This window comes from Apis cerana, linkage group LG13 (assembly GCF_029169275.1).
Source record: "Apis cerana isolate GH-2021 linkage group LG13, AcerK_1.0, whole genome shotgun sequence".
In the NCBI taxonomy this organism is placed as follows: Eukaryota; Metazoa; Arthropoda; class Insecta; order Hymenoptera; family Apidae; genus Apis; species Apis cerana.
In genome coordinates this window covers 5,928,573-5,949,485 of record NC_083864.1, presented here as the reverse complement: position 1 = coordinate 5,949,485, position 20,913 = coordinate 5,928,573, and the positions used below count along the sequence as shown (strand labels likewise).

Here is a 20,913-nt window from a genome sequence, read left to right as displayed (position 1 = left end):
TTTTATACATATAATTGGGAAGGTGCAACATACGCAAGCCAAGAACTACGTTACACGGCGCGATATCGGGATAACAAATTTCTCTAATTCAGTTAGGATGTAGGGAAATAAAAGTGGTATGCGCGCATGAATGAAGTGATACCCAATTAACACGGGCTTCGTGGTGGTTTCGCGCGAAACTTTGGGGCAGCGGCAGTATCGAGTTGCGAATAACAAACTAATAAGCCTATTAGAGCGGAGAAAACGGCGGAAACGCGGTGTGGCCGACGCGAGTGCGAAGCTAACTCGCATAATTAAATTCTACCTTGAGGCCGAGCGGCGTCGAGCACCGAATATTTCAACTAACGAAAATTAATCGAGCAGCGTTCAATTTGGCGGGACTGACTGACTGCAGCTTAATTGCGTGCAAATTTTCCTGGAAGGAGGAGGAGGAGGGGGAAAAAATCGTTCATTTCTCTCCATTATGGCCACGCGATAAAGTTATCGCGTGCAATGCTTTTAAAAATCGACACCATCAGTCAATTTTAAATTGGTTCAAATTGAAATTCGAATAATCAATAATATATTGTGAGATAAAAATATACAAATTTATGTACTTTCAATACTTTTTTCACTTTTCTTTAACATATATCGCAAACACACGACGAATATAAATAACAAAAATTTCTGTTTCGAATAACTCTGTTAATACATGCGTAACAAATTTCGAATTTTCTTTTTTATTTATGTCCAAAGAACAAAAGTTGTTACTATTAAGTACAAATTAAACATTCATTCTGTAGATACAGATAGAGCTAACAAATTTATATATCTTTGATTTCAGATAAATCTTGAAGAGAAATAGCACGTAGTCTGTCTTCGTTGATATCCGATAGTCGCACTCTCGATATCCGACAAAGATAATAAAAAAAGAAAAAAGAAATTGATCTTCGAAACTGTCTCTCTGAAACAAGTCTCGGGATCGTTTTATCGGATGTCCATTCGCTGTGTAAGAATCAGTGGAAGAATTTAGAAACGAGTCAACCCCGGCAAACTACAATTTTCCAGCACGTCAACCATATCGACGAAATGATCTCGATAGGTAAAGGGCAGAGAAAGAGTAACCTCCTCGCGTACCTCATCTGCATACTTGCCTCCATCCTCGACTCTTCCTCCCTTTTCGAACCTTTCGGCATTCCCCTGCCGTCGTAGCACGCGACATTGGGCGTCGTATGCATGGCTCGTGCCAGTTGGTAACCCCGTGTAATTCTTTTTTTCGGCAAGAATCGGTTCTCAGGAGATTGGAAAGGTGGAAATGAGATTTCCAGGGGCAATTTGAAGCGAGTTTGTGCCGGTAAAAGGGTCGAGATGAAGGGGGAGAAGGGGGTCTCGTGACGAGGAGGAAGTCGAGACGGGGTCGAGGGCTGACTAGCGTGAGATGAGGAGACGGATACACACGGGTAAGAGGGGAGGATGGGCGAGGGGGAGAGAAAAAAGAAAAGGGAAGAGAGCGCGGAATGAGCTGCTTTATTATGTCTTGGTGGAGAAAATTTATCAGTCATCTTCTCTCTTTGATCTATCCCTCCCCACGCTTAACGTGCTACGATTTCTTTCGTGGAAAAATGAAAAGGAACGAGGTATATAGTGATTAAGATAGATAGATATATAGTGATCGCGTAGAGTTACTACAGATCGTTGCAGAAGCTGATATCGAAAGGTTTCTTTTTTTTTTTTTTTAATGTAATACGATAAATCGATATATACATATATATATAATACAACGAGATGGAACGAGAAGTTTGATAGAATTCACTGTTGCCGTGGGTGTTGGGATTCCAAGAGTATGGATTGAACGTTACAGATTCAATTATAGTTACGAACACAAATTTCCACGGGATCAGACCGGTTTACCTACCGAGTTTGTTCCATTTTCCGGATAAGGGATTACCGGGAGAAATGTGGTTGGATTATTTTAAGACGTGCAACGTTAACTCACAAGAAGTTTCCTGGCCGACTTCAAACACATTTTGGAGACTTAACAGGGCTTAAATCGTTCCAATGCCTGGGGAATAATTTACTTTGGACCGGTATACGAGATGAGTGTCTAACGAATTAGCCATTCAAGGGGATAATAATTTAATAACAATTTTCCATTGTAAACAATTTTTTATTCGTCATTATAAGATAATTAAACGTTTGCTGTTTTAATCTGTTTAAAGATTACTTTCTCTTTCTCTCTCTTTTGGTTCCTTTTTCCTCTCTACCTTTCTTTTTTCCGAACGAAGTGTCGCGTGATTTTCAAGAGGATCAAGGGAGGAGATTCCCCTGTTGTCAGCGGAAAGTTTCCGCGTCTCGCATAAATTCTGTGGGAACTATGAAGAAAAAGAAAATGGAGGGAAAGTTGGTGAGAATTTCGCATCCGTTACCTTGGCATTATTGGACGAATCTGAACGTCCAAAGGAAAAAATCCACCTGTATTTTCCACCATAATACGCGGAAATACGTTTCAATTACTGTCAAAGTCACTATGAAATTTCTTGGAAATATCCCTTCTTCCTGATCTTCCTCTAAATTATTTTTCCCCCTGAATTGATTTTCGACCACTTTTTTCGCGCTTCCCTCTGATCCCTACTTATCTATAAGTTTGAGAGGTTTAAGTTGGAAAGTTTAAAAATTAAAAATCTGGAAATCCGTCCAGAAGTTTGATAAAACCGAGAATTTCAAAGTAAAATCTCTAATTAACGATCGAAGAGAAGGAAGAAACGAGCAAAAGCTTTCAAACGAAACTCGACATCGAGCAGAGAGGGAGAGTCTCGCCATTTTCGTGTCCTCTACTTTCTACGATCTACGACCATTTCATTCAACGACTCCTCGTGCGCGAAAACAAAACGCGCTGGACCGTCAATCGTCATCGTTATTTATTTCTTTTTTTTTTCATACAGACGAACCTCTCGACCCCCGTCGAGAAAACAACGGTTGAAAAAACTTTGCCAGAAGAATCGACACCGCCTTCTCACGATTCTTGCGTCTCCTTTGAGGCCCTTCTTCATCTCCCGTTCAATATTTCCTCGACAATTTTCCTCGCTTCTCATTTTTTCGCAATTTCCTCTTTGTTCTCACGGACTGAAATGTTGATTTATTCGCGTATTTTTAAATAGTCGAACATAGCAGGTTGATTGAGCTCTTTTTAATTAACTTTGACCGATGAAATAAAGGAGGTCTGTGGTCGTTTTTATTTATACTTCCTTACAACAGGATACAACAGGGGAATTTTCCCAGAATATTAAAAACTTTTCATCATTGTCAAGATGCTTATTTTTTTCCTCTCTAATATTCTCAAGAAATTCGAACATCTCTCTCTCTCTCATATAACTTTAGAAATTTCTGTTTCAAAGACAATGTTCTTTAGAGAAAATTGCTTCCATACTCTCGAGATGTTAAATGTTTCTCTCTTCGCATAAAATAGAAACAAAGGGAAGATCGCAAAAATGGTATATTTGACCATTGTAGAAGAATGGTTTTTAATTTCTCTCGAGGGAAAAAACGAATTCTGATCGTTCGATTCTTAATCGCGTTTCTTTTCTTTTCTTCTTCTTTTTTTTTTTTTTTTTTTTCATAATTGAAACTTCCAAGACTGATCCTTTCCTTTTTCCTTTCCAGCTCCCAAGAGAAACTTCTCAGTTTCAATTCGCAAGTTTCGAGATATTCCAATCAATTTCCCGAACGCGAAATTGCTAAGCGGCGAACTTTCACTGCCCCGAAAGTTTTCGTACGAGTGGCTACAGTGATTCGCGCGAAACTTTCAGACGGAGAAATTAAGCTCCTTCGGAATTACTAATTATATTTCTCTTTTGTCGTCGAGGAATCGTGCCTCAATTTATGGCCACGATCAATCGTCTTTTATCATTCGTTATTTCTCGATTTATTTGTATCTTCCAAACTCAGATACATCTATCATCTTGCCGAGGAAACAATTGCATTATATAATTTCTGTATTTTGTTATTATTTATTATTTAAAATTACTCTTTGTGCAGAGTAGAGATAATAAATTTTAATAATATAAAATGCAAATGAAATATTTAATTTAAATATCAAATTAGGAAATTATGTATTTAAGTTGATTGAAAATAATTTGCATGGTAAAATTATAGAAAAAAGAATCATTAATATAATTGTAAAGACAGTGAAATCGAATTGTTTTCCACGTTTCAACAAGACATGTATCCCAACAATGAAGTAATGCAATCTATACAATCGCAGATATAATTATGCAAATGAGTGATATGAATGATACGTTAATATCCAATTCTATCCGGTCTTCTTGTACATTTCCTATACATTACAGTATTCATTCACTTGTTCCTCGAAGATTAAATCTGGCCGTGTATTAAATTATGTTTGACCTTGCTAATTTAAATCGAGCAACGAATCGAGCCGCACTGGACACGTATGCACACACGTGTGGTTTATCTATCTCTTAATTAATCTATACGATAATTTTGCACTTGGCTCATTGATGATCAATTAATTAATATGGTAGGATAAGCGAGAAAGATATCGATATCTGAAATGTAATACAACTATATAGTTTAATTATATTGAAACTTTTTATTAAAAGTTCATCGATATCAGTTGCATAATTAATTATTTATAATACACAATAATTAAATATTGACCGTACATTATTTATAGATATTATTTTCAGGAATAAATAAATTTTTAAATTTGATTGAAAATCAATTACATTGAAAAAAAACGACGACAGAGACATCAAATCTTTTCTAACTTTCTAAATATTTTCATTGATTCACGAGCCAAATAAATATCCAAACGAAAGGAAACGAATTTGAAATGATAATTCTAAAAATGAGTTAATCGTAAAATCATCCATAAGCTTATTCATCTACAGTTTCTCACACGAAACTTTCACTTCCCATCTTTTTGATGAGTAAGTATATTATTATTTTTAAAATTCTTGAAGAAATGAAATTTTCAGCCAATTTTTCGACTTTGTTTCAGGAGAACATAAATTAGAAGAAGATTGCTCAAACAAATTCAACCATCTGAAGAACAAAATCGACCACCAACATGATTTTTAAGCAGATTCATTTATCAGCAAGCCCTTACATCGTTGCTATTACTTCAAAGAGATTCAGTATCTTAAAACTGAATCACTGGAAGTACCAAGACAACGTAATTGGGACCATTACAACGTATATAATATATAATATAGTTATAAAAATTATGTAATGTAATGTATATAATGTATAATGTATATAAATTATGTAATGTATATGTAATATTACTTTATTATTTAATAAACATATATTGTATATACATTTTTTATCTTCTTTATTTTCTCACCTTATTCCCCCTTTCCTAAAATATAATCTAAAAGCATTAGTTTAAAAAAAATAAATAAAATACAAAAAATAAAAAAATAACAAATAAAAAAATAAATAATAAATAAAAAATAAATAATAATAAAATAAAAATTAAATATTATACTTAATCTTAAGTAAAAAAAAAATTAAAAATGTACTACAAGAGGCCAAATCTAAAGAGGTAAGTATAAAAAATTCGACGAAATGATGTCAATTCCTGGAATTATCGAAATTGCTGAACGAACAAAATTGTTGGCCAATTTTGCGACTTTGTATTAGGAGAACATAAGTCGGAAAGAGGTGGCACGAGAAATTTTGCCAGAATTTTAATTTCTGCCAATTTTTCGACTTTGTATTAGGAGAATATAAGTCGGAAAGAGGTGGCACGAGAAATTTTGCCAGAATTTTAATTTTTGCCAATTTTTCTACTTTTATTAGGAGAAAATAAGTCGGAAAGAGGTGGCACGAGAAATTTTGCCAGAATTTTAATTTCTGCCAATTTTTCGACTTTGTATTAGGAGAATATAAGTCGGAAGGAGGTGGCACGTGAAATTTTGCCAGAATTTTAATTTTTGCCAATTTTTCTACTTTTATTAGGAGAAAATAAGTCGGAAAGAGGTGGCACGAGAAATTTTGCCAGAATTTTAATTTTTGCCAATTTTTCGACTTTGTATTAGGAGAATATAAGTCGGAAAGAGGTGGCACGAGAAATTTTGCCAGAATTTTAATTTTTCCCAATTTTTCGACTTTGTATTAGGAGAACATAAGTCGGAAAGAGGTGGCACGAGAAATTTTGCCAGAATTTTAATTTCTGCCAATTTTTCGACTTTGTATTAGGAGAATATAAGTCGGAAAGAGGTGGCACGAGAAATTTTGCCAGAATTTTAATTTCTGCCAATTTTTCGACTTTGTATTAGGAGAATATAAGTCGGAAAGAGGTGGCACGAGAAATTTTGCCAGAATTTTAATTTTTGCCAATTTTTCTACTTTTATTAGGAGAAAATAAGTCGGAAAGAGGTGGCACGAGAAATTTTGCCAGAATTTTAATTTTTGCCAATTTTTCTACTTTTATTAGGAGAAAATAAGTCGGAAAGAGGTGGCACGAGAAATTTTGCCAGAATTTTAATTTCTGCCAATTTTTCGACTTTGTATTAGGAGAATATAAGTCGGAAAGAGGTGGCACGAGAAATTTTGCCAGAATTTTAATTTTTGCCAATTTTTCGACTTTGTATTAGGAGAATATAAGTCGGAAAGAGGTGGCACGAGAAATTTAGCCAGAATTTTAATTTTTGCCAATTTTTCGACTTTGTATTAGGAGAATATAAGTCGGAAAGAGGTGGCACGAGAAATTTTGCCAGAATTTTAATTTCTGCCAATTTTTCGACTTTGTATTAGGAGAATATAAGTCGGAAAGAGGTGGCACGAGAAATTTTGCCAGAATTTTAATTTCTGCCAATTTTTCGACTTTGTATTAGGAGAATATAAGTCGGAAAGAGGTGGCACGAGAAATTTTGCCAGAATTTTAATTTTTCCCAATTTTTCTACTTTTATTAGGAGAAAATAAGTCGGAAAGAGGTGGCACGTGAAATTTTGCCAGAATTTTAATTTTTGCCAATTTTTCGACTTTGTATTAGGAGAATATAAGTCGGAAGGAGGTGGCACGAGAAATTTTGCCAGAATTTTAATTTCTGCCAATTTTTCGACTTTGTATTAGGAGAATATAAGTCGGAAAGAGGTGGCACGAGAAATTTTGCCAGAATTTTAATTTTTCCCAATTTTTCTACTTTTATTAGGAGAAAATAAGTCGGAAAGAGGTGGCACGAGAAATTTTGCCAGAATTTTAATTTTTGCCAATTTTTCGACTTTGTATTAGGAGAATATAAGTCGGAAAGAGGTGGCACGAGAAATTTTGCCAGAATTTTAATTTCTGCCAATTTTTCGACTTTGTATTAGGAGAATATAAGTCGGAAGGAGGTGGCACGAGAAATTTTGCCAGAATTTTAATTTTTGCCAATTTTTCGACTTTTTATTAGGAGAATATAAGTCGGAAGGAGGTGGCACGTGAAATTTTGCCAGAATTTTAATTTTTGCCAATTTTTCGACTTTTTATTAGGAGAATATAAGTCGGAAGGAGGTGGCACGTGAAATTTTGCAAGAATTTTAATTTTTGCCAATTTTTCGACTTTTTATTAGGAGAAAATAAGTCGGAAAGAGGTGGCACGAGAAATTTTGCCAGAATTTTAATTTCTGCCAATTTTTCGACTTTGTATTAGGAGAATATAAGTCGGAAGGAGGTGGCACGTGAAATTTTGCCAGAATTTTAATTTTTGCCAATTTTTCGACTTTGTATTAGGAGAATATAAGTCGGAAGGAGGTGGCACGTGAAATTTTGCAAGAATTTTAATTTTTGCCAATTTTTCGACTTTGTATTAGGAGAATATAAGTCGGAAGGAGGTGGCACGTGAAATTTTGCCAGAATTTTAATTTTTGCCATTTTTTCGACTTTTGATTAGGAGAATATAAGTCGGAAGGAGGTGGCACGTGAAATTTTGCAAGAATTTTAATTTTTGCCAATTTTTCGACTTTTTATTAGGAGAATATAAGTCGGAAGGAGGTGGCACGTGAAATTTTGCCAGAATTTTAATTTTTGCCAATTTTTCGACTTTTTATTAGGAGAATATAAGTAGGAAGGAGGTGGCACGTGAAATTTTGCAAGAATTTTAATTTTTGCCAATTTTTCGACTTTGTATTAGGAGAATATATGTCGGAAGGAGGTGGCACGTGAAATTTTGCCAGAATTTTAATTTTTGCCAATTTTTCGACTTTGTATTAGGAGAATATAAGTCGGAAGGAGGTGGCACGAGAAATTTTGCCAGAATTTTAATTTTTGCCAATTTTTCGACTTTGTATTAGGAGAATATAAGTCGGAAGGAGGTGGCACGTGAAATTTTGCCAGAATTTTAATTTTTGCCAATTTTTCGACTTTGTATTAGGAGAATATAAGTCGGAAGGAGGTGGCACGTGAAATTTTGCCAGAATTTTAATTTTTGCCATTTTTTCGACTTTTTATTAGGAGAATATAAGTCGGAAGGAGGTGGCACGTGAAATTTTGCAAGAATTTTAATTTTTGCCAATTTTTCGACTTTATATTAGGAGAATATAAGTCGGAAGGAGGTGGCACGTGAAATTTTGCAAGAATTTTAATTTTTGCCAATTTTTCGACTTTGTATTAGGAGAATATAAGTCGGAAGGAGGTGACACGTGAAATTTTGCCAGAATTTTAATTTTTGCCAATTTTTCGACTTTGTATTAGGAGAATATAAGTCGGAAGCAGGTGGCACGTGAAATTTTGCCAGAATTTTAATTTTTGCCAATTTTTCGACTTTTTATTAGGAGAATATAAGTCGGAAGGAGGTGGCACGTGAAATTTTGCAAGAATTTTAATTTTTGCCAATTTTTCGACTTTGTATTAGGAGAATATAAGTCGGAAGGAGGTGGCACGTGAAATTTTGCAAGAATTTTAATTTTTGCCAATTTTTCGACTTTGTATTAGGAGAATATAAGTCGGAAGGAGGTGGCACGTGAAATTTTGCCAGAATTTTAATTTTTGCCAATTTTTCGACTTTGTATTAGGAGAATATAAGTCGGAAGGAGGTGGCACGTGAAATTTTGCCAGAATTTTAATTTTTGCCAATTTTTCGACTTTTTATTAGGAGAATATAAGTAGGAAGGAGGTGGCACGTGAAATTTTGCAAGAATTTTAATTTTTGCCAATTTTTCGACTTTGTATTAGGAGAATATAAGTCGGAAGGAGGTGGCACGTGAAATTTTGCCAGAATTTTAATTTTTGCCAATTTTTGACTTTGTATTAGGAGAATATAAGTCGGAAGGAGGTGGCACGTGAAATTTTGCCAGAATTTTAATTTTTGCCATTTTTTCGACTTTTTATTAGGAGAATATAAGTCGGAAGGAGGTGGCACGTGAAATTTTGCAAGAATTTTAATTTTTGCCAATTTTTCGACTTTTATTAGGAGAATATAAGTCGGAAGGAGGTGGCACGTGAAATTTTGCAAGAATTTTAATTTTTGCCAATTTTTCGACTTTGTATTAGGAGAATATAAGTCGGAAGGAGGTGGCACGTGAAATTTTGCAAGAATTTTAATTTTTGCCAATTTTTCGACTTTGTATTAGGAGAATATAAGTCGGAAGGAGGTGGCACGTGAAATTTTGCAAGAATTTTAATTTTTGCCAATTTTTCGACTTTGTATTAGGAGAATATAAGTCGGAAGGAGGTGGCACGTGAAATTTTGCCAGAATTTTAATTTTTGCCAATTTTTCGACTTTTTATTAGGAGAATATAAGTAGGAAGGAGGTGGCACGTGAAATTTTGCAAGAATTTTAATTTTTGCCAATTTTTCGACTTTGTATTAGGAGAATATATGTCGGAAGGAGGTGGCACGTGAAATTTTGCCAGAATTTTAATTTTTGCCATTTTTTCGACTTTTTATTAGGAGAATATAAGTCGGAAGGAGGTGGCACGTGAAATTTTGCAAGAATTTTAATTTTTGCCAATTTTTCGACTTTGTATTAGGAGAATATAAGTCGGAAGGAGGTGGCACGTGAAATTTTGCCAGAATTTTAATTTTTGCCAATTTTTGACTTTGTATTAGGAGAATATAAGTCGGAAGGAGGTGGCACGTGAAATTTTGCCAGAATTTTAATTTTTGCCAATTTTTCGACTTTGTATTAGGAGAATATAAGTCGGAAGGAGGTGGCACGTGAAATTTTGCAAGAATTTTAATTTTTGCCAATTTTTCGACTTTGTATTAGGAGAATATAAGTCGGAAGGAGGTGGCACGTGAAATTTTGCCAGAATTTTAATTTTTGCCATTTTTTCGACTTTTTATTAGGAGAATATAAGTCGGAAGGAGGTGGCACGTGAAATTTTGCAAGAATTTTAATTTTTGCCAATTTTTCGACTTTTTATTAGGAGAATATAAGTCGGAAGGAGGTGGCACGTGAAATTTTGCAAGAATTTTAATTTTTGCCAATTTTTCGACTTTGTATTAGGAGAATATAAGTCGGAAGGAGGTGGCACGTGAAATTTTGCAAGAATTTTAATTTTTGCCAATTTTTCGACTTTGTATTAGGAGAATATAAGTCGGAAGGAGGTGGCACGTGAAATTTTGCCAGAATTTTAATTTTTGCCAAATTTTCGACTTTTTATTAGGAGAATATATGTCGGAAGGAGGTGGCACGTGAAATTTTGCAAGAATTTTAATTTTTGCCAATTTTTCGACTTTTTATTAGGAGAATATAAGTCGGAAGGAGGTGGCACGTGAAATTTTGCAAGAATTTTAATTTTTGCCAATTTTTCGACTTTGTATTAGGAGAATATAAGTCGGAAGGAGGTGGCACGTGAAATTTTGCAAGAATTTTAATTTTTGCCAATTTTTCGACTTTGTATTAGGAGAATATAAGTCGGAAGGAGGTGGCACGTGAAATTTTGCCAGAATTTTAATTTTTGCCAATTTTTCGACTTTGTATTAGGAGAATATAAGTCGGAAGGAGGTGGCACGTGAAATTTTGCAAGAATTTTAATTTTTGCCAATTTTTCGACTTTTTATTAGGAGAATATATTTCGGAAGGAGGTGGCACGATGAATTTTGCAGGAATTTTAGTTTTTGCCAATTTTTCGACTTTGTATTAGGAGATCATAATTTGGAAGGAGGTCGTTCAAATAATTTTTCTGGGAAATGCCGTTAAATTCTTAGAATTATCTAAACTTTTGAAATTTTTCACGAATTTCACATAAATGTATCATTATTAAAAATTCTGAGCTTGACAGTTAAAATTTTGTTTCAATTATAAACATTGGAGTGTTTGTTTACATTTTGCAATGTTTATTTACATTCTGGGTTTGTTTATTTACATTTTCCAATGTTTATTTTCATTTTGCAGTGTTTATTTACAAAAATTTTCTAAAATTTGAAGAATTCTGGGCCTGGAAGTTGAAATTTCTGTTTGTTTACCAACATTGGAGTGTTTATTTACATTTTTCAATGTTTATTTACATTCTGGGTTTGTTTATTTACATTTTTCAATGTTTATTTGCATTCTGCAGTGTTTATTTACAAAAATTTTCGTAAATTTTTATAAACTGTTTATAAAATACTTACCTATACTTACCTTCATTTACTTACCTTTTTATTTACTTACCTTTTTACAGCTTATTGGTATTATATTTTTTTAACAGTTTTCTTAATTCTAAAAATACTTACCACTATTTACTTTTTATATCACATTATGATTATTTATAATTTTTATCAATTTTGTATCAGGAGAATACGTTGATAGGAAATCGTTCGAGAAATTTTGTCAAGAATTTTAATTTTTGACCAATTTTTTGACTTTGTATTAGAAGAACATAAGTTGGAAGAAGGTCGCTCAAGAAATTTTGCCAAGAATTTTAATTTTTGGCTAATTTTTCGACTTTGTATTAGGAGAACATAAGTTGGAAGGAGGTTGCTCGAGAAATTTTGTCAAGAATTTTAATTTTGGGCCAATTTTGCGATTGGATTAGGAGAACATAAGTTGGAAGGAGGTGGCACGAGAAATTTTGCCAAGAATTTTAGCAATGCTTGGAAATGACGTCATATTCCAATAATTTATAAAATTTTTGAAGAAACGGAAATTTTTGTTCAATTTTTCGACTTTGTATTAGGAGAACATTAGTTCATAGGAGGTTGCTCGAGAAATTTTTCCTAGAATTTTAGCAATTTTTGGATATGACGTCATATTCCAAGTCTGAAATGTCTGAAATTCGAAAATTTTAAAAATTTTGGGAGTAGGAAAATAAATATAAACTTTGGTTTATTGACAAAAAATAATATATTTATTTATATTTTTAATGTTACATTTACATTTACATTGATTTGTATATTTACATTTTTAACATTTATTTATAATTTTTAAAATTATCGAAACACTTAAACGCACTAAAGATTTTTCGACTTTGTATTAGGAGAATATAAGTTGACTGGAGCTCGCTCTCCGAAATTTTTCCATGAATTTGGGCAGTTCTTGGATGTGACGTCAAATTCTTGAAATTTCTGAAATTCAAAAAATTTATTTATTATATATTATATAAATAATTATCTTAATTTATTATTTTATTTACTTACCTTTTTGTTGCTAATTCCATATTGAAGCTTAAATATTTTTCAACAGTTATGCACCAGACATCATTTTTTTTTTATTGCAATTGATGTAATCAGCTAATAATAATATAAATCATTCTTTGTAAAAGAATATTAAACTATATAAATTAAGAAATTAATCCCGGAAAAAGAAACGGAGTCTTTAATAAAAATCCTCCTTTCCTATTTCTAATTTTTGTTTCTCTCACGAAACAGGGAATTATACTCGGATGAATGATGGAGAACAAACGAAGAGTAGATTAGACGAAGTCAGTAAAAGCGATCTAGGTTGCCAGGTTGACAAGCTGGCAATGACTGATTGGCACAGGTTGCTACTATCCACGACGCGTCGTTCCTCTTTGTCACGGTCATTGTTCGCGGACTAATTAGATTCTCCTTAGAGATTAATCGCGAAATTCGCCTAGCTCCGATAGATTCAACCGACGAAGCCTCGAACCAACGCCGATTATTATTGTCTATCGGAATAATCAGTCCAAAGTTCCGACAAGCGGAATGTAATTAACAAGAACCGCTAAATCACGGCTGAATTCAAACGTGTCTGACAATGAATCCTCGTTAGGCTTTCTGTTATGCTAATGATACGCATCTAGGGGAGATCTCGATCTCTCGGACTAGGAACGTTCAATTCCACGAGAACGAGAAACGAGAAATTTCATCGAACGGGATGGAATAATATCCATGAGATGTGATTTGAGAAATAAATTCTTAAAAATCTCTATGATATTATTCTCGAAGAAGAATTTCTTCGAGGGAAAAGGGAAACGTATCCATGGGTAATATCTGAGATCCGTGACAATGAACAATCATGCGACGAAATGACAGACAGACTCGAATATCTAGTAGATTGCTGCAGTAAACTCGATTTCGTCGCCACGGTGTTCCTCGGAGACGTTAATGAATCGCGGGAACAGAAGCTTTCCTTAATCTCGTCTTGGGGTCTTGAACCGACGTGTTTGCATTAGTAACGCTTCACACGACGACAAATCGTGCACACACTCTCGAAATATCGATTCCCCGTCACTCGAGAGCAACGAGGGGAGAACGTGAAATATAAAAATCGGCCAAACACGATTCCACCCCGTGAAATCTTTTCAACCTAAATTCCACTTCAATCCTGCACTTTCTGCCAATCGAAAATAACGAAGCAATTCGTTCGACAAAGCGAAAACTCTCCGCTCTTTCTCTCTTTGTTCTCCTTGTCTTTTTTTCTCCCCCTCCCTCCTCTCTCTCTCTCTCTCTCTCTTCTTACAAAAGCGGTTCTTTGTATCGTTCGAAATAAAAAAAAGAAGAGGAGGAGGGAAAAATAAAGGGGAGAAAAAGATAAAGAGTATAAAGAGAGAGAGAGAGAGAGACGAATTGATCGATAATTAATCGAACGGAAGTGGCAGAAGAATCCGCGAGAGCGAAGAGACAATCGACTGCTGCTTTTGCTCGATCGACAAGAAAAAGTTGGCAGAGCCGACGCAGAGCGTTTCGAACGATAAAAGCTTCCGGATGAACAGCGAGGGGAACACCTCACCAGTGTCTTTCAACACTTCCGCCACATGTGTCCGACAACTTTGCACTCGGTTTCGCACTTTTACCCCTTCCACCTTCCTCCTCCATTTCGCGCGCCTCTTAAACTTTTGCCGCCTCGATTCGCTCTATAATCGTCCCCTTTACCCTATATTTCCTCCCCCTCGCCTTCGACCACCGCGCCACGTGCGATCGATGGCGTGGAGGATGGCCGTCGTAAAAATCGTCTGGAATTTCGTCCCTCTCGATTGTCCACCTCGATCTCGATACCAATCCCCCAGCTCCGCGCAAAACCAATCGAACGATTTAACACGCGAGGTCAACGCCTCTCCCGAACGTGTTACCACGTTCTTCCATTCCCGATCAAAGATTTATCCCCCGTGTTTGATGGAGGTTCGGTGGAGCAATAATAAATTCGTCGACACGTAGAGAGTGTTAAAGGGAATCGATCGTGATATCGAGGTGAATTTAATGGGAAGGGGAAGGATCGAGCGAAACTAGATGTTATTGGAAAGGTTGATCCTTGAGGATTTGTAGTGAATAATTATTTAGGTTTTGACGCGAGGAGGAGATTTCGTAATGGACGTGGAAAGCTCCTCGAGCTCCTCGAGGAGGGACTCGGAGCTGGAACTTACCGCTGCGGGAGAATGTGGCGTTGAGTGGATTTGTTGAATCCATTTTATTTTGAGCGAAATTGAGGGAAGAAAAATTGGGTTTAATCGCTTTGTCTAGGGACACCAGGTATATCTTTTCCTCCCCCATCTTTCAATTTTTAACATCTTCCCTCTAAACCTCTCTCTTTACATCCCCGACCAAACGCGTATTTTTTAATAATCAAAGAATCGTGAGCTCAAAGTGGGCTCAAAATTTATAGATCGACAAGAAAATAAAATAGTAGTAACTCTATGTCCATGAAACTGTTTCGATTAATCATCGCCGCACGAATTGACAAAGTGCTCTCAGTCACTAGCGCTATTGAAAAATTCGTGACACTTTTCAGAAAAAAAAAAAAAAGAAAAAAGAATCGTACTGGACTCGATTTCTACTCGAATTCATATTGAATATGCTCGAACAACGTTCAATAAGATAATTCTGTAATTATATTTATTTAAATTGAATTCATTTGCTCGGAAAGGATAAATACATAAAGGTTATTACAAATAAAACAGGTTTCACAGGTAAACAATCCGTGAAAATCCGGCGTTTAATCCGAACGGAAATCGTGTTCGTTCCGCGTTGGCGAAATGGCGTCGTTAATAATTCCTCTGTCTCTTTTCTGCCCTTTCGTAGCTGATAGCGTGACACGCAAAAGCCTGCTCAACGTAAGGGCCCCCAATTAACCACGGCGATTAATCATTTTATCTCGCTTCTGAATTGTCCCGCTTTTCCTCGTCTTTTCGCGAGTTCGCGCCACGCCACGCTGAAATAAACGAACCGTTAATCGATTCCTGATGCGTACCAAACTTAAAGGGGGAATATTCACGCGATGGATCGCGTTGATCCTTTTTTCTTCTCGCGCATTTAACTCCACCATTCGTCGATTACCACTCTTTTTTTCTTTTTTTTCGTATTCGCTCGTATTCGTTTTGTAAAGGACCCGGTCAACCTCGAATATTGATCTGAACCACTTAATATTCCCTTAATAGGGGTCAGCTGCCTGATTTTCTCTATTTCTTTATTTTGTTTTAAAATATAATAATCTTCCAAGGATTAGAAGTAGAGATCGTACATAATTATCGCGGAAAGATGCGCGATTTCAAACTGAGTTGGAAATTACTGGATAATTTTATCTCGTAATAATCCCAGATAGATCAAATTTGGAGAAAATAAATTTAGGTTCATACATGATTATCGTTATTATATCGATATATAATTTTTAATATTAATCATCTCAAAGAGCTCCATTCGAACCTCGATTCCATTAATCTTCCCTTTCCCCCTTACATCGATACGTAATGTCGAACTCATTCGCGGACTGCATTCACGCTGCATTCAGTCCCTCCTCGATTCGATTAAGTGGACGTCGAACCTCGTATCGAGAAGTGGAAAAAGGAAACGTAGGGAAGCGCGACGAAAAATTTATTCCAGCTAAATCGAGGGTCGTCCAACGTTAAACGAGAGATCGGGTTCACGGCCGATCAAATTTCCAACCGGCTAGCGTAAACCGTGGAAATTTTTATCAAGTTTAACGCCACCGTGGAGAGAGAGAGAGAGAGAGAGAGAGAGAGAGAGAGAGAGAGAGAGAAAGGAGGAGAGTGGAATAAACGTTGAAAAAAGACGAGGCAAGGGAGATGAAGGGTGTAAAACGACGCTTCAATAACAAGCAAAAGCAAGCATGAAGAGAAGTGCCGCCGCGAAATTTTACACGAAAATTCACCGTAAGCCTTAACTTCAAGTATTACGTGTTGGCGCTTATATAAAAATGTCGTTTGCCCGGATGAAATTTCTCCTCGAAACATCCATCGCATCGTTTAATCGATACAGTTTTCAACCCGATTTTACATATTTTTCCCGGGAACAAAATTTAATGGGTGATATTAATCCATCGATATTTCAATTTCATCGTGCAATTTTATATACGCGCCAGCGTATGATGATCGTGACAAGAGAAATTTCACGTGAAATGACCCTCTGATGAAAAAAAAAGAAAAAAAAAAAGATATTAATCGTATTGGCTACCTGAAAAACTTCTATATTACATCTGAGATCTGAAAAATTATTAGCAAGAATCACATTTCGATTCTTTTAAGTCGTTAAGCTCGAATTGAATCGATGGTAGTGGAAAAAGGTATCGGAAAGTCGGACGTAGAATCGCATCGAGGAAGGGGAGAGGGGGGCGGGGAGAAAGAAAGAGAAAAAACTGGGTGAACGAGAAATCGATCCCAGCTTCCATTCCATCGAAGTGTGATCACAGGAATGGCTGGGTAATAATTCCGTAATTACCATTTGGTAAATATTCTCGTAAAAAGGAATATCCAGGATATCCAGCGACTTTGCATTTTCACGGCGAAACACTAGAATGAACAGAATCCTTTGGGTGTCAAATCGACTGTCCTTTGTCGTCCAACTACCATATTCTTCGTATTCGCGATGCTCTCTTCTCTGGCAAGGTCGCGCCTTCCCTTCGCTTCCAGTTTCATTTTTTATCATTTTCTTTACGCGGTTTCGTGGTCCTGTTTTACCTTTATAGAGATAAAAAATTTCTTTTTTTCTCGAACCTCGACCACGCGTCTCGCGATTCTACTCTTCCATCCGAGACAAAACTACATCTTCCCATCTAAGTTTTGAATTATTCGAAATTTATTCGTGGAATGGGATGAGACTTGTATGCTATGTAAGAGAGGGGGGACTAAGGGTGAGATTCTATCAATTATTATAATTCGGCGATAAATAAGAGATATTAACTTAATCGGGCAAGTTTGGCGAGTTTAAGCTTCTGGTGAATCTCGGGGGGAGGGAAAAAATATTCTTCACGGTCGAAAAGGTCGGTTCCCTTTCGAGGGAACAGGCCGAAATGGTACCCTCTTAAGTTTAAACAGTCGTTCAATCTCCCCGCCACTTCGCTGAATATTTATCAAGGACTCGGTTCGCCTTCAACAATTTAATCCCCTCCCCACGATCCCGAATATCTATCCCTGGACAGAATGGCGCCCGTTTAATTACTTTCTTCGGTACAAGGGACTATTGCGAGGAGGCGGACGGAAGTTCCTTTTCTTGGGACTTTTATCGCGCGAAAGAAATTGCGCGAAAAAGCCAAAAGGCTCGAATAAATTTGCATTGTCATAATTAAAAGGGGAGGGATGGGGGATAGGTAGGGAAGTTGAGGATGGAAAGATACCGAACAAGGCGTTCGGCGACACGAGCGTTGCAAAAGTTTCGAGTTTATCAAAACTCCACTCCTCTTTCCTTTCGTCCCTTTCTTTCGTGTCGTTCGCGTGCAACGAGAATTATTAATTATAATTTCTCGTTTCGAGGGAGGAATTGAGAGGAAACGACACGGCATTAACGAAATCAGAAACGAAAAATGATCGAACATTAAACTGAATTCCCATTCAATCTTTTATCTCTTCTATTAGTTTTTATCCATTTTTTTTTTTGCGCATCCATTCGTTCTCTCTTTTTTTCTTTTTATCTTCGCGCATTCCCCATCTATCACCATTCTATCAATCCAACAACACGAGAAAAACACGTCATCCCTTTCCTTTGTTCACGTTCATCCGCTTCCTTCCTTCTTTCTCCTATCCCCCTTCTCCCCATTTTCCACGAACGAATTTTCCTCCATCCATTTTCGAGACCGCACTTGTCGCAATTGCACTTTTCACTCCGCCACGATAAATATTTCTCGATGATAATCGATCCTCTCGTGACAATCATCCTCCTGTTACGTGTATATAATATAAAACTGCGACACTCTTACATTTACGAGGAGGAGGAAAATTGCGTTTTCCTTCCCACAATTCTCTAAATTAACAATGCAAAATGTACGTGTTGCGTGAGAAATCACATTGCTCATATTATCGAGCAATCTAGCGATCTAATTTGTATTTGTATCGACACATCGAAGGTTGATTCATTATGATAATTCATCAGGAAATTACATGGCGCATAAGCGATCAGATTAATTCGTGCAAGCCGTGCGATTGGAACGAATCGAATAGTGGTAGCGATCGAAACCGGTAATAAATCCGTAAGGCGTGGATCACATTTGTCAATGGACGACATCGTTATCCCAAGGATCCGAGTTTGATATTTGGACAGCGAAAATTTCCCCCAGAATGTCCACATCCAATCCGAGATAAAATGCACTTTACGTAAGTGCATGCATATATTGCAAGTCTTCCGGTGCAAATTCGCCGCTAAATTGCGGACCCGATATTTATAGGGAAATTATGCGGACACAGCCGCTGCCCCGATAACCGGCCCCTCCCCCTGCGAATCCATTCGTACTGTCGTTTCACTCGAGGGCTTTTGTCCGCCCGATTTATTGATACGTTGGAAGGGTGGTCGCTACAATTTTCTCCGAAACGAAATTTTCCCCGAACTTCATCCTCGAACGATTTGTTAATTTCTCTCGATTTATTGATTTACTGCGACCAGCAGTTTAAATTAATTAATACCGCGATATTTTGAGAATCGATGATAAAAAATTCCACGGGATTATTGAAATTCGTGCTAAAAAATTAATCAAAATCTTATCGATTTTTAATCGCTTTCAATTCTCTCTCTCCCCTCCCCTTGGTGAACGGTTAACGACGAATCCAATGATGGTGAGAAATTCACGAGAGATCATGAATATTCCAACAATTGTTTTCATGGAATCATCATTATTAGCCAATGAATATTAAAAATCCGTGACGTCAAACGAAATATCCGACAACGAGGAAGTTTATAAAATTTGTCCCTCTTCACGAGCAATTTGTCGTTCGATCGTCGTGGATATTGAAAGGGTAAAGGCTAAACTTACATAGTATTCTGAAAAACGAAAAACGCGAAGAATCCTCCAAAGAATACGCGAAGAATCGGGTAGAAAGGAAAATTTTCTCGCGTTCCATTTGTCCATTCGAAGCTGTTACAAGGAGAAATGGGGGGAAACGAGGATTCGACTAGGTGTCGCGTCTATAAAAGTTGTAATATCGAGGAAAAATGCCACGAATGGTGGCTCCATTTCCCGCGAATAAAATACCCGTGGCACGGCGTTAAACCCACTACCCGCCATCGAGACAATTCCGACTATCTACAATTCCCTTCGCGCTCACTCGATACCGCCCTCTCTGGAAAAAGTCAAACGACACCGAGTTTCCATTTTCTAAATTCCCGCCCCATTCGACGGTACACGTCGTTTCCGCCGGCCGGCAAAGAAACTCGATTTTCTTCTCAGAATCGAGACACCCATTCCGAAACTGCATAAACGTTTGTTTCTCGTTACGGTGCACCGCGACGAATGGGTCCGATCGAGGGGAAAGTCTTTGGAGGAGGAAACAAATGAACGATGAAAAAAGTTGAATTGGAGCTTTTGGAACCGTATCAGATTTCGAAACGTTGTAAAACTTGCATCGTTGTATCCAATCGAAAAGCGGAAAGCGTTTGAGGAAAAAACGGGAGGAATATAGTGAAATATAGGAGGATAAAAACGGAACGAGAAAGTTGCATTTGGAAAACAGTCAGATCGCGTGTTTCGGCGTATAAATGTTGTTTCTGTAACGAGTATAGTCCAATCGAGGGGAAAATCCTTGAGAAAAATCGAAAATCCCCCGTGGAACACGAAGGGATCGAAGGGAAAAACAAACAGAGGATCGAGAAAGCTTAAACTTTGGAATCGTATCACATTTTTAGGTTCCGCTGCTCGAAATCGAGTTTTCCTTAAGATTCTTTCCAATTCGATGAATTTGGAAAGTTCGGCGAACGTTCCATCGCGCGTATTATTTGTATTTCGATGCACACAAGGAACAAGCTCTTTCTCGAGGTAGAATCATTTTCGATCGCAGCTGGAATACGATTGTCGTGCAGGTTTCACGGTGAAATATTGTTATGCACTGTAGATCGAGCCTCGGATAGGGAAAAATTTAAATTCACAGGATTTATTGCACGCGCACGATTGAATAAAATAATTGACATCGCGATTGATGTATGACGTAGACGAATATTATTTTTTTTTTTAAGGATAAATTTATACCAATGAAATAATATTATATTTTATTCGCGATGATAATCGATAGATCTCGTGTTACAAAATTTCTCCGCTGTTGCATTTTTCTACCTTCGCTCAACGTCAACATAATTACCGCTCGATTTGCATAGTATTCTGTACTCATAT

At 36.6% G+C, this 20,913-nt stretch overlaps 2 protein-coding genes across 5 annotated transcripts in view; one reads left to right on the top strand and one right to left on the bottom strand.

Moving 5' to 3' along the window:
- The window catches only part of LOC108000195 (uncharacterized), a 149,612-nt gene that overhangs the window by 73,463 nt on the left and 55,236 nt on the right, over positions 1–20,913 (top strand). The window lies entirely within an intron of this gene.
- LOC107996214 (uncharacterized) overlaps positions 1–20,913 on the bottom strand; it is a 133,730-nt gene that overhangs the window by 70,996 nt on the left and 41,821 nt on the right. The gene's annotated exons all lie outside the window — the stretch shown is intronic.